We start from the raw sequence: 13,029 nt of genomic DNA on the forward strand, positions 1-13,029 counted from the left end.
TGTCGGGTATAACTTCATAGAAAAAAATGGTGCAATGTGCTTATATGAAAGGTCAGAGAAAGTGGATCAAGGATTCAGGAGGTAGATGAATGGAGTATGAGAGATCTTGAGGGAAAAATGCATCAACCATAAGAAAAAAAGAAGAGAAAATTTTCCATTACATTTGCAGCCATTGATTCCTTACTACAGCACGTGGCACAATCTGGAAGAATGTACTGGACCCTCCAGTTCCCCGGGAACTTGAGAGGATCCGCTCACGTATAGAGGAGGGTGTAAAGTCTAGCAGATGAAGAGTGGATGGTAGAAGAAAGCACCATGTGGTATATAAATTTTAAAAAAGAAAAAAATACATCTTATGATTCTTAATCGCATAAAGACGGAAAAGATGGCTCAGGTCGACCTTACTAATAAACAGATAAAGTTTGGGTGTGTTTTTATTTTATTTTTTCTCCTATAATTTTTTCTCCTATAATAGGACATTATACTATACGTCTATACTTGTTTAATCAATATGGGTGTGTTTTTATTTTATTTTTTGGTTTTTTATTAGTGATAACTTTTTTACATTTTGAATCTCAGGTGTGTACGTGTGCTTGTCTGCTGTGGTACGATTGCTCGCAAAATTTTTTTACTTCTCTGTTTTATTTGATAGAGGGTATGCTATTTTCCTCTATGGTGCTCGAATGATGCGCGATCATTTATAAAGCTATTCTGTCAGATTTTAGCTTCTAATATGTTCTGATGAGTTTTGTTTCAGATGACGCGTTTAGTGTTTCTCCATACTATACCATGGCCAAGAGCCTGACTTTGTTTATTACGGTGTGAGTGTGAATGCCGCTTAAATGCGTAATGCCTTGCTTTGTTTATTATAGTATCTCTGCATACCAAGCATTAAACATCATAGATTCATAGTATATTATTAATATATACTACCACTGCAAGTATGACTTAACCCTGCACTGTTGCACATGTAATTGGAGCCAGTCATCAGAAACTGAAGCTATGAAAGTGAAAGTACAATGTGACCTATCCAACCTCCTCGCATCATAGTCCTACTCAATTATTTTTCACATAACTAAGACCATATATGAGCCTTTATGTGCAAAGAATCAATCATGTAGTGTCGTTTATTAATTATAGCATTCTTTAGATCATATAACATAATAAAAATATGAACTTTTGCCTTTTAAATGCTGAAGTAGATTAAACAAAGCCATATTCCTGGTTTGATTATTGCTTTATGTTATTCCTGGCTTTAGTGTATATGTAGTATGTACTAATCAAATATATTCATATAAATTATATTTATTATATTTTGTTTATCTGTTATAGGTTTCAGATTCATCAGATGGTGACGATGCGTCTTCATATGTTGATTGAAGTCCCTTTGACATTGCGCCTACATAATTGAAGCCCCCTATGACATTCAAACTACTAAGTGTCCTTGTCTAGCTAGTTACTTAGCATTATTTATGATTTTTTTTGGACAACTTTATGTTGGATTTTACTATCATCCGGATCCCTTTTGATATTTTTGATTTTGTCGTACTATAGAGTACGTACTAATTAAATTGTCAATGCTATAATATTTGTGACGGAGACGATATATGTATCAAACGTATGATTATTTATAAAAGTACGTAGGTACGTACTACTTCATTATATATTGCATTATGTTTTTTCATGATTTAGTAATAGCTAGTAGTACTACTACTTATAGGTCTATTTAATTAACCTCTACGATTTTATCAAGAAATCAAATTCTCAAAAATCCAATAGCCGAAATTATACCGTGACGGTCTCATCGAGTGACACATAAAATCATTAATAGTCGCTTAAGACGCTTAAAAGCGTCAAATTTATTGACAAATAAAAGCGTCAATAGTCAATGATGACGTTTAAAAGCGTCAAATTTATTGACAAATAAAAGCGTCAATAGTCAATGAAGACGCTAAAAAGCGTCAAACTTGTTGACCCAAAAAAGCGTCGACGTTCATTCAAGACGCTTAAAAGCGTCAAATTTATTGACAACTAAAAGCGTCAATAGTCAACGAAGACGCTTTAAAGCGTCATAGTTGCTGACAAAAAAAAGCGTCAAAAAATAGTGACGGCCCAAAAATTGACGCTTTCTTAAAGCGTCAATAAACAAAAAATTGACGCTTTAAAGCGTCGAAAAATGCTTGAAAAAGCGTCATTAATGCGCGATTTGTGTAGTAGTGAGACAGCTTCACGAGCCGCAAACCCGTCGTACTCGTGATAATTGAAGAGGGAAAAATGAGCATTTGTTTCTTGTGAAAACTTACAAACATGGTACCCTTACCATTTCATATCTCATATGATTCGATTTAGTGGAAAAATAATTTAGACAAAATGATAAAATCCCCAAAAGGATCAAGTAACTCAAAATAACTTGATCGAAGTCCAAACCTTATCGAATAGCGTTTGAATTCTTATCCAATCATACATTATCCCATAATGCGTGTTAAGAGAGATTAATTTGTGATACTATATCACAATTCATTTGGCTTATATCAAAGTCTTCACTTTGATAATCCCATCACGACTAAATCGTGATTCCTTGAACTCTTTGAAATTCTTCAAAGATTTCTCTATTTACCTTATTAAGTGAACATATTAGTGTCAACTTAAATCGTTGGTAAAAGATAATGATCAACCTATTTTGGATAGATGATTTACAACCTCGATCTCCTTTTCAACCAAAAGGCACGAGACATCTTGCTTTGAATACAAGATACGCATATACCATCAACAATCTAATGGTTTCAAGAGTACTCGATAACTCTTTTTCGTTCATCATTCCAAAATTTGAGGTTTAATCTTGGGTTACCAATTTGAATCTTACATCATCTACATGATATATCATTCTAGTTTGTTTTAGAATATAATCACCTTGATAATGGGCTAGCCATACATCATATCGTGGTGTATAGGGTCACAAAAGTGAAAACCCCTTTTGTTTCTTAACAAGTTTATATTCTTATTTAGAGTTTATGCACTTAATAGTCACAATTAAGTACAACTTTAAATCCAAAAACTAGATTGAGTACACAATTACTCTATCTCTCGACATTATTGTTGCTAGTCGTCATATTCTAATCATTCTATGTATCAAGTACAATGATGAAAACCTCCACTGGTTTCTAATATTGACGAAGTGGTACTAGCAAAATTTATGTTTAATCAAATAAACATTTAAAGAAGAAGGTCCCATTAGATGTCCCACAACTAATCTTGTTGATTCTTCAATAATTTGGGGCAGTTTCCTTTCTTGTGTCCAACATTTAAGACAATGGAAACTTTATTGGTCGGGATTGATAGGTTTAGTATCGTCATTCCTCAATGACTTTACTTTCAACATTACCTTGTATCAATTCCATTATAATCTTTACTTCTTGGACCTCGTCCTCATCTTAACAGTTTAAGAGAATGCTCCCACTCATTTCAATGAGTCTTTGCTTTGAGAAGCAAAATTGAATTCATGAAGAACACTCTTCATTTGTTCGTTTTAGTCTTAAAAACTTTTATTGAGGTGGTTGCATTATTTTGGTCAATTACGAATTCTGACAAAACTAATTACCAAAATAATCATTTCAAGGTACTTAATTCTTTTAAGTACATGAAAAACAATCCATTCTAAGTAGATGTGTTAGTCAAGAATCAAAAACCTAGTTGATAATGAATAACTTTAATCTATACTCTTTACAAGAGATCCTTAGCAATGGTTCATATGAGGTTTTAGAAGCAAAATTCAAATTTGTCTCTAGTTACGATGTTTTAATGGAGATTCGTTATCAAAATCGAAATGATATCGTAAAGAAACAGAACAATGTAAAAACGGAATAGTGGAAAATTTAACATTCATCGTTTTATTAATACTTGAAAAACAAGTATAGCATTTACATAGTGACCTCTACCCAACTATGATAAATGATTCCAAGACCCAAATTCATATTGACTTAGGCACGGTGGGGCCGATACATCCTTTATCAATATAACTCGGTAGATTAACGTTTAATCGATTCTACTTTTAGAACTCTTGGTCGATAATATTACATTAACAATTATCTATAGCCCAAAACACATCGACAAGGGCACGGTGGGGCCGATACATCCCTTATCAAATACTTTTGTTGAGTTCAATCCAAATTTCGAATAAATGTGTCCATGATCCAAACCCACATTAACTTGGGCACGGTGTGGCCGATACATCCCTTATCAACATGAATTCGGTGGATTAACATTCATCACCCACTTCCCCTACGTAACAAGGTTTGTACCCCGGTGGGGCCGAGCGCACTCCCTCGCGAAATAGGTTTTCATGGTTTCTACTATTTGGTAAGGCTATGTCTCAATTGATTGTTTCAGCGAGAGGTCATGTCAATTTATTATCTATCACGTTTTAAGTGAACTAAAGCGGTGAACTACGATAATTCTAATTGACACGGTCGATAAACTCGATAAAATGACAATGCATGTTTAGTTATGGCGATTTAGCAATGCATGTGACATAAAATAAAATGCAAGCATAAAATAAATAAATCCTAGTATGGCCTTTCCTAAAATAGAAAAACTATTAATCTATTACATATTCGGAAACCAACTCCATTGGTCCCTTGAACTTCGGTTGTGGCACGCATCTCGAGGTAACACCGTCTTTATGTATCGCCATTCTTGAAGAAATCCGTCTTTAGGAACTCCGGAATGAATAAAATTACATAATAAATTACATAATTTCCTATTATACATTTGTAACTAAAATAAAATAATCTATTAAATTACAAAACGGTGATACGAGATCACAATAAAAATTACAACCGAATCGATATTCCCATACATTTCGGGAAATACCAATTAAAATCTAAGGCCATACTAAGTAAAATTACATAATTCAAAAATTACATAAATTAAAAATTATGACAATCATAAAGAAAATGCAGCATTATAATATGTATGAACATGCTCAATTTTTATGCTAAATCGCCTTAATTAGCCAATATCATATATTACTCGGTTTTTACGGATTTGCGTGATTTCAACATTTTATAATCATAAAAATACATAAACTCATATTTATGCATAAGTTAATTACCCTAACCTCTTAGGACTCAAAATATAGTCTTCACTAATAATTTGACCATAATTAACTTTTATTTACAAAATTGTTCATAAATGGACCAAAAATTACAAAAATAAGCTATTAAACTTCAAATAAATCCAAAAATTCCAAATAAATTTGAAATTTGAAATTTAAATTCATGAACATTCTGGAAAAAATTCCACGACACTCATAATGTTCAAAATATTAGGTTAAAAATTTCGAAATTTTTCCGGAAAAACAATGTTGCGGTTTATCGATTTATAATAAAATAATCATAAAAACATGGAAAAATTATTTTCATTAACTTTTCAATTTTAGATCTGAAAAAGATAATAAAATGCAACATTAGACGTTTTTCCTAAGTCATAGATTATGTTTTATTAATTTTCCACTAATAATGTCACTATTTATGCTATTTTTCTTCAAAAATCCATAAATCATGCAAAAAGACTTCTTTATAGCCAATTATTTTACACACATCTTGTAAAATTGCATGTGACAACATATTAATTTTCTATGACCAGATTCGAAATTTAACTCATATTAACCTATTTTTCACTTAAAACCGAATTTAATAATGAAAAATTCATTTTTCGAGCATAACAAGTCAAAAAATTATGAAAATTTACAGGTTATCTCAAAATAATATATGTGAAAACATATCCAAAAATCAACTTAAAATTCGAAGTATAGCTAATTTTAGACCAAAAATGACATTTTTACTCATAAAATCACATTTAAATGCCATTATTGTAAATTATGAACAATAAAAATCCGAAAAATTAACCAAAATATCCTAAAACATTTTAGGACCAGAAATATTAACATGCATGGATTAATTTCGTGATATTTCATAATAACACAAATTTTACAAGTTTTATTTGTTATTCTTATAACTTGGAAAAACTTTTAACCAATTTGCATGCAAACAACCGTGGCTCTTGATACCGATTGAAGGAAATGTAGATTCATATACATACTAACATACTCATATATGTTAAAATTAATTTGTCATAAAATTAAATATGGATTTTATGCATGCAAACATTAAAACAAATAGAGAAGCAATCATGTTCTTACATTGTTGTTTTCGGTTTTATGGGCACAAAAGAAATCTCCTTTTCTTTTGTTCTTGAGCTTTCCAAATGGAAGAACAAGGATTCAAGAGTAGAATCCCTCCCAAAAGCATATACCCAAGGAATACATCTTAATAAACCAATACTATTTAGATCTAGTAATAATAATGGTTTTACAATAAAATTGATACAAATAAATTGTATTTTCACTCTTGAAATTTCGGTCAAGAGGTGGTAATCTTTGTGAGTTTATTTCTCTAGATTTCATAATATTTAGAGAGCATGTGAATTTTTCTTACACTAGGAAAAAATGTTAGTAAAAAGAATGAATAACAATGCATGGAAAAAGAGAAGCTCTTCTCTCTTTCTAGTAGGGTGGCCGAAAAGAGGAGCATTGGGTAGTATGCCCAATGCCTTTTGTTTGTGCTCTTCACAAGAGACTAGGCATGCAAGCCTACTACCAAGTGTTATGATTGTGTTTCTATTTAAAAATAAACAACACAATATAAACCATGTACACACACCCACATTTTCGGTTTTGGCATAAAATGGAGAATCCATTTTATTTTGTCATTTGTCAAATTTGTCACATGTAACATGTTACATGACATGTCACAATGTAATGTATTTTTATCATATTAAAAATCAACGTATTATTAAAAATACGTCACATACAAAAATTGACTTAGTAATATCATAATTACTTGTACCAAAATGTTTCCGAATTATAAACTACAACATTCTGTATTTATAATAATTTATTCATTCCGTTTCAATTGTTTCTGTAAACAATAATTTCATCTAAGTAATAAAACAATTCGATTACTTAGACCGTGTTTTATTTAATCATATTTACAATAAGATACGTAAATTATACTCACAAAATTATCCGTCAATTTTAAGCAATTTAATCAGCTCGTATCGGTATACGATTAATTAAATAATCAATTAAGAGTAATTCCCTATAGGTATGACCTAAGGGGATCAACTGATCACCACCGTCGCACGACAGTAATGTCAAACTCTAGTCAGCCAATCATTACCGATATGTGTGGACCAGTTGACTGTAAAATATTACATCCCACATGTATTCTTAAAATGAGATTTAATAATGATATTTAAATCATGTGATCGCACTATTGTTGAGGACACATTTCCCAACATCTTCCTCACCTAACACTCCACCGGTTCCCCCCCATTATAGACCAAATTGTTGTTCATTTTTCATCATTCACTTGTGCACTTTGCATGTGATTTATTTTTGGTCTTCCTCTCTCTAAAAATAATATACATCTCTACTAAGGTTGTTAGTATACAAATTAATATTTACTAAGAGAGTTAGTAATATTAAAATATTATCAAGGGTATAATTTTAACAAGTTTCTAGTTAATTACTTGTTATTATTTTTGGGTTAAGTTCTTGGGTGCATCTTGAAGGAGATCTTCTCTTTGAAGATTAGTAAGGAGGATCATCCATTTGGTATAAGCTCAAGAACAAACTAGTAAGGTGAACTAGTTTGTGCCCATTTTACCATAAAATCAATGTAAGGAAATTGTTTTTCCTTAAACTTTCATTTTCATGCTTTTATATTTGTATGCATGTTACATAGATCACCTAAATGATAAATTATGAGATAATTTAATTTTTATTAGAGAGTCTAATATGGATTTATGATCTTTCAAGTGGTATCAGAGCTTAGGCTTGTAATGGTATTTCATGCATTTTTTCTACTGATTGTATGCAAAAGGTTGAAGGTTGGTTCGAATTTTTTTCATGTTTATTGATTTTATGAGATAAAAGTCGATAAAAGTGAAATTAATTAATCATAATTTCGAAACAATTGATTCTGCCAATGATAATTTTATGTAAATTTAAAAATATTATTTAAATGTTAAAAGTGAATTTTAATTTGTGTTTTCACCTTGTTTTGATATTTATTGGTTTCAGTGGTTAAAAACCGATAAATTTCGATCTTTTTCTTCATAAAATTTATCCGGAATTTTTGGGCAATTTTTCTGACATTTTGGTGTTCTTGGGAGTGTTCCAGAATACTAAAATTTTTAGTTTCAATTTTTTGGGTAATTTTTCAATTATTTTGGATTTTTACTTAAATATTATGATTTTACCGATTAAATTAGCAAAATATCACCAAATCAAACTAATTATTCATCATAAAATTAGTGAGGACTAATTTTGAGGTTCAAAACAGTTTGGACAATTAGTTTGGACTTAAATGAGGTTTAAGAGTTGATTATTGATTTTTACATGTTAAAAATCGATTAAATCCACAAAAACCGAGATGGATACAACCGATTGATAGATAGGACGATTTTGGCATCATTTTACATCATTTTAAGCATATTTATTTAAGTTGAATGAATGATTGTCATTTATTTAAAGTATTTATTTATTGTACCTAGTATGGCCTAGTTAATTTTAATCGTTATTACCCGAAATGTTTGTAAGGAATATCGATTTGTTTGTAATTAAATACGATCTCGTATCGTCGGTTTGTAATTAATTAATAGTTTTATTTATTTTATTAATTAATGTATAATAGGAATAGCTATGTAATTCAATTGTAATAGTTATTTTTACCGGCGTTTCCAAAAGACGGATTACATCGAGATTTGAGTCTATTTTTGGAAGGTGTTCCAAATCCCACAAGAAGGAGCCACTTTTGGAATGAAGAGGCAAGGGACCAAGGAGTTGGTTTCCGAAATGTAATAGACTAGTTTTTCTTAACTAGGTGGCCATAATAAGATTTATTCATATGCTTACATGTTTGCTTGTTTTATTTTCGCGCATGCCAAAATCGCCATTCACATGCATTTTATTTTTCACGGTTGTCAATTCACGTCATTTACATTCACCGAATTAATTCACTTATAAGGAATTTATGACTAAATTGACAAGATCTCTCACATAACTAAAATTGAGATTAGCCTTACCAATAAGTAACACCTATGAATCTCTTGTTCATTAGAGCCACGCTCGCCCAAGCGAGGTGTTCTCTTTTTACCTTGGGTAAGTAGGGTGGTAAACGGTTATCACACGCTAAAATTGGTTGGACTCAACGGGATATAAGACGGTCTTGTGTTCCGGGGCTAGTAGATGGATTTAAGGAAATTCGTCGACCAAGAGTTCTAGAGGTAGAATTAGTCAACGTGACTTACCGAATTTACACAATTATGGGATGTTTCGCCCAAGCGATGCTCATTTTTGTTTAATATTTGGGTCTTGGAATCATTTATATAATTTAGTGGGAGGTCATTATATAAATGCTAAAACTTGATAAACATGTTTTACAAGTAATTTTTAAAACAATGGATGTTAATTTTTCCTTTTTGTTCTAGCATTTTAATTTGCAATGGCAACTTCATCAACTCCATCGACTACTTCACTAGGCAAAGATTCATGGCTAAGGTCCGTAATGGACAAATGTATCTTAAAAGATGACGGTAGTAACTTTCTTGAATGGGAATCCAACATCAAAAGTGTCGCGTTGTCCGACAATGTGCTCACTTACTTGACCGATTCTCCTCCTATCGAGCACGGTGCAAGGGCTTCATCGGAGGTGCAGACTGCCTATGATGACCATGTGAGGATGTCGAATGATATCAAGAATGTGTTGATATGGTCAATGTCCCCAAAGCTCAACCTATCATGCATTTCTTTAAATGCGTACGAGATATTCACTCGTATGATTACCATGTTTTCACAAACACCTAAAGTCCGTCGATACGATGCGGCGGCACGCTTCTTTGAAGCTAAGCTTGAGAGGGGCCAAAAGGTTGGTCCCCATGTACTCAAAATGGTCGAATATGTTGACATCCTAGAGCGTCGAGGGTGTAAGATTCCTAAAACTCTTGTGGTGGATCGTATCCTCCACTCACTCCCCACCAAGTTTGCCCACTTTAGGGTAAACTACAACATGAATGACATGGATAAGAGTTACCATGAAATTCATGCACTCCTCACCCAAGCGGAGCGGGATATGGAAGCTAGTGGGAGTGAAAAAGGAGATGTTTTAACCATGAAGTTAAAGAACATGTCCCTTGGAGTTAAGAAAGGAAAAGGGAAGGAAAAGTTCCAATTCAAGAAATCGTCAAAGAAACATGACAAGGGAAAGGGGAAGGCCGTTGAGAATGGCAATCCCAAGGCAAAAAGTGTCAAACTCTCCGAGGCCGAATGTTTCCATTGTAATGGGAAGGGGAATTATAGGAGGAGTTGTCCCAAATACTTGGAGGATCTCAAGGAAGGGCATGTGACGCCTATTGGTATGATTTCCTCTCTCTATGTGATAGACGTTAATTATGCTTGTACTTCCACTTGGGTACTTGATATCGGATGTGGCTCTCACCTTTGTAATCATTTGCAGGGTTTAAGGGACGTGCAAGCACTAGCAAAAGGTGATGTGGATCTCCGCATGGGCAATGGAGCTAGAGTAGCCGCCATTTCCGTGGGGACCTATGTGCTCACTTTAGCTAGTGGTTTGGAGTTGTATTTAAATAAGTGTTATTTTGTACCAACTTTAACTAAGAACATCATCTCCATTTCCGCGTTAGACGCGGAAGGCTTTTGTTTTATGATTAAGGACAAGTGTTGTACTTTTTCTTTTAATGATGTGGTTTATGGCAAGGCCATTTCAATTGGAGGCATTTATGTTTTAAATGATGTTAATGACGTTTATCATGTGGAAACTAAAAAGCTCAAAACGGGTGATCGAAACGAATCCTACCTTTGGCATTGTCGTTTAGGCCACATAAACGAAAGACGCATTAAGAGACTTGTTTCATCAAAAGTTCTCAAACCATTTGGTTTCGAATCTTATGGTACATGCGAGTCTTGCCTTTTAGGCAAGATGACTCGTGCACCTTTTGCGGGAAAAGTGACACGAGCTAGTGAGGTTTTGACTCTCATACATACGGATGTGTGTGGACCATTAACCATCACCGCTAGAGGAGGTTTTCACTACTTCATTACTTTTAATGATGACTTAAGTAGATATGGGTATGTCTATTTAATGAAGAACAAGAGTGAAGCCTTTGACAAGTTCAAAGCGTATTTGGGGTTGTGAAGCATACGTCAAGATCAAGTCTGACAATAAGCTTGCACCCAGGTCTGACAAATGTCTTTTTGTAGGATATCCAAGGGAAACACTGTTGGAAATCATATTATATATATCACATATTTTAGTTTAAAGTTTTAGTCATAAAAACTTAAAGATCTTATGCATGCAAAACATATAAATAAGTGTAAAGGAAAACCGGTTCCTTACATTGAATATTTCGGTTTATGGGCACAAGTAAGGTCTCCTACCTTCACTTGTTCTTGAGCTATGATGAGTAATGGAATGATCCTCCAAAGACTTCAAGTGTAGAAGCCACTCCTCTTGATTGCACCCAAGATTATCCCTTATCTCTACTAAATAATATGTGCTAGATATTTGTTTAGTAGTTTACCTTAAAATTGATTACTAACACTCATATATTACACTAATAATATTAGTAATTTGATTTGAACAATTTGATCATGATTTCTCTAATTTTGGAGAAAGATGAACAAAGTTTGAGAGAGTTTGCATGTATTTTTAATGGACAAGCATAAAGAATAATGAAGAACAAAAGTTGTCCTTGTAAGTGTAGGTGCACCGGTTTTGGGAGAGGTAGTGGACCAATATATGGTCCTTCACTTTTTCTTTTTGGTCTTCTCAAAACCTTAGGCATGTAAGGCTAGTAGGTATAGGTATCATTATTTTATTTTTATCACATAAAATAAAATAACCACAACCCACTAACACCACCTCCATTTCGGTTCACACACATAATATGGACCACCATTTTATTTTGTCAATTTGTCAATTGTCACACAATATGTTACATGTAGTATGTTACATGTTATTAATTAATTTAATGCATATTTATAACATAAATATCATTTTACAAATTAAATTACATTTAACAAATTGACTAGTGATACTTGATCACATAAAAAGGGTAATTTAATTATAATTCACAACATCTTGTAATTATAATCAACCATTCATTCTTATCTCTATTGTTTCTCAAACAATAAGCAATTTTAGTAATAAAGCATTTTTATTACTAAAATAAATCTTATTTAATCCCACTACAATAAGATATCAATATTCTCTCTCACTAATTGAATTGTTCAATTTTAAGGAATTGATCAACTTGTATCGTCATACAATTAATCAACTTTACAGATTAGGGCATCATCCTTTAGGTGTGACCTTAAGGGATCAACTGACCCCCACCGTCCCACGACAGTAACGTCAAACTCTAGCAAGCCAATCGTTACCGATTAATGTTGATCAGTTGACTATATATAATGAATCATCCCTTACGTATTCTTAAAAATGAGATTTAAACATGTGATCATCATGATCGAAAATTGTGATCGTATTATTGTCGGGGACACTCCAACAATCTCCCACTTGTCCTCGACAAATGTGCGTCACCAATTCTCTTGTCCTATTACTATCTCCCACTCAATGCAAGGTGTCTTTCAGGTCGTACTTGCAAGTGATCATATCGAGAGTGGTTTCCTCGATCTGGAGAATAGCTGATTTGACCGGAATTATCTACCATAGATACCTTCCGAGCGTGGCCACGCATTTCCAGTTCATTACTCCTCTAGTGGCCCTGATATATTGTTTTAACCCTGATAAGGGGGTGGACAATTCCTATCGCACTATTCCCTTCGACTAGCCACATCCATCATAACCCAAAATATGCCCATTTGACCCCATTTACGAAGGTCGTAGTAACATAAATCAAAGTTAATCTGAAACTGTGCCACCTTGGGCG

This window comes from Silene latifolia, chromosome 7 (assembly GCF_048544455.1).
Source record: "Silene latifolia isolate original U9 population chromosome 7, ASM4854445v1, whole genome shotgun sequence".
Lineage (NCBI taxonomy): Eukaryota > Viridiplantae > Streptophyta > Magnoliopsida > Caryophyllales > Caryophyllaceae > Silene > Silene latifolia.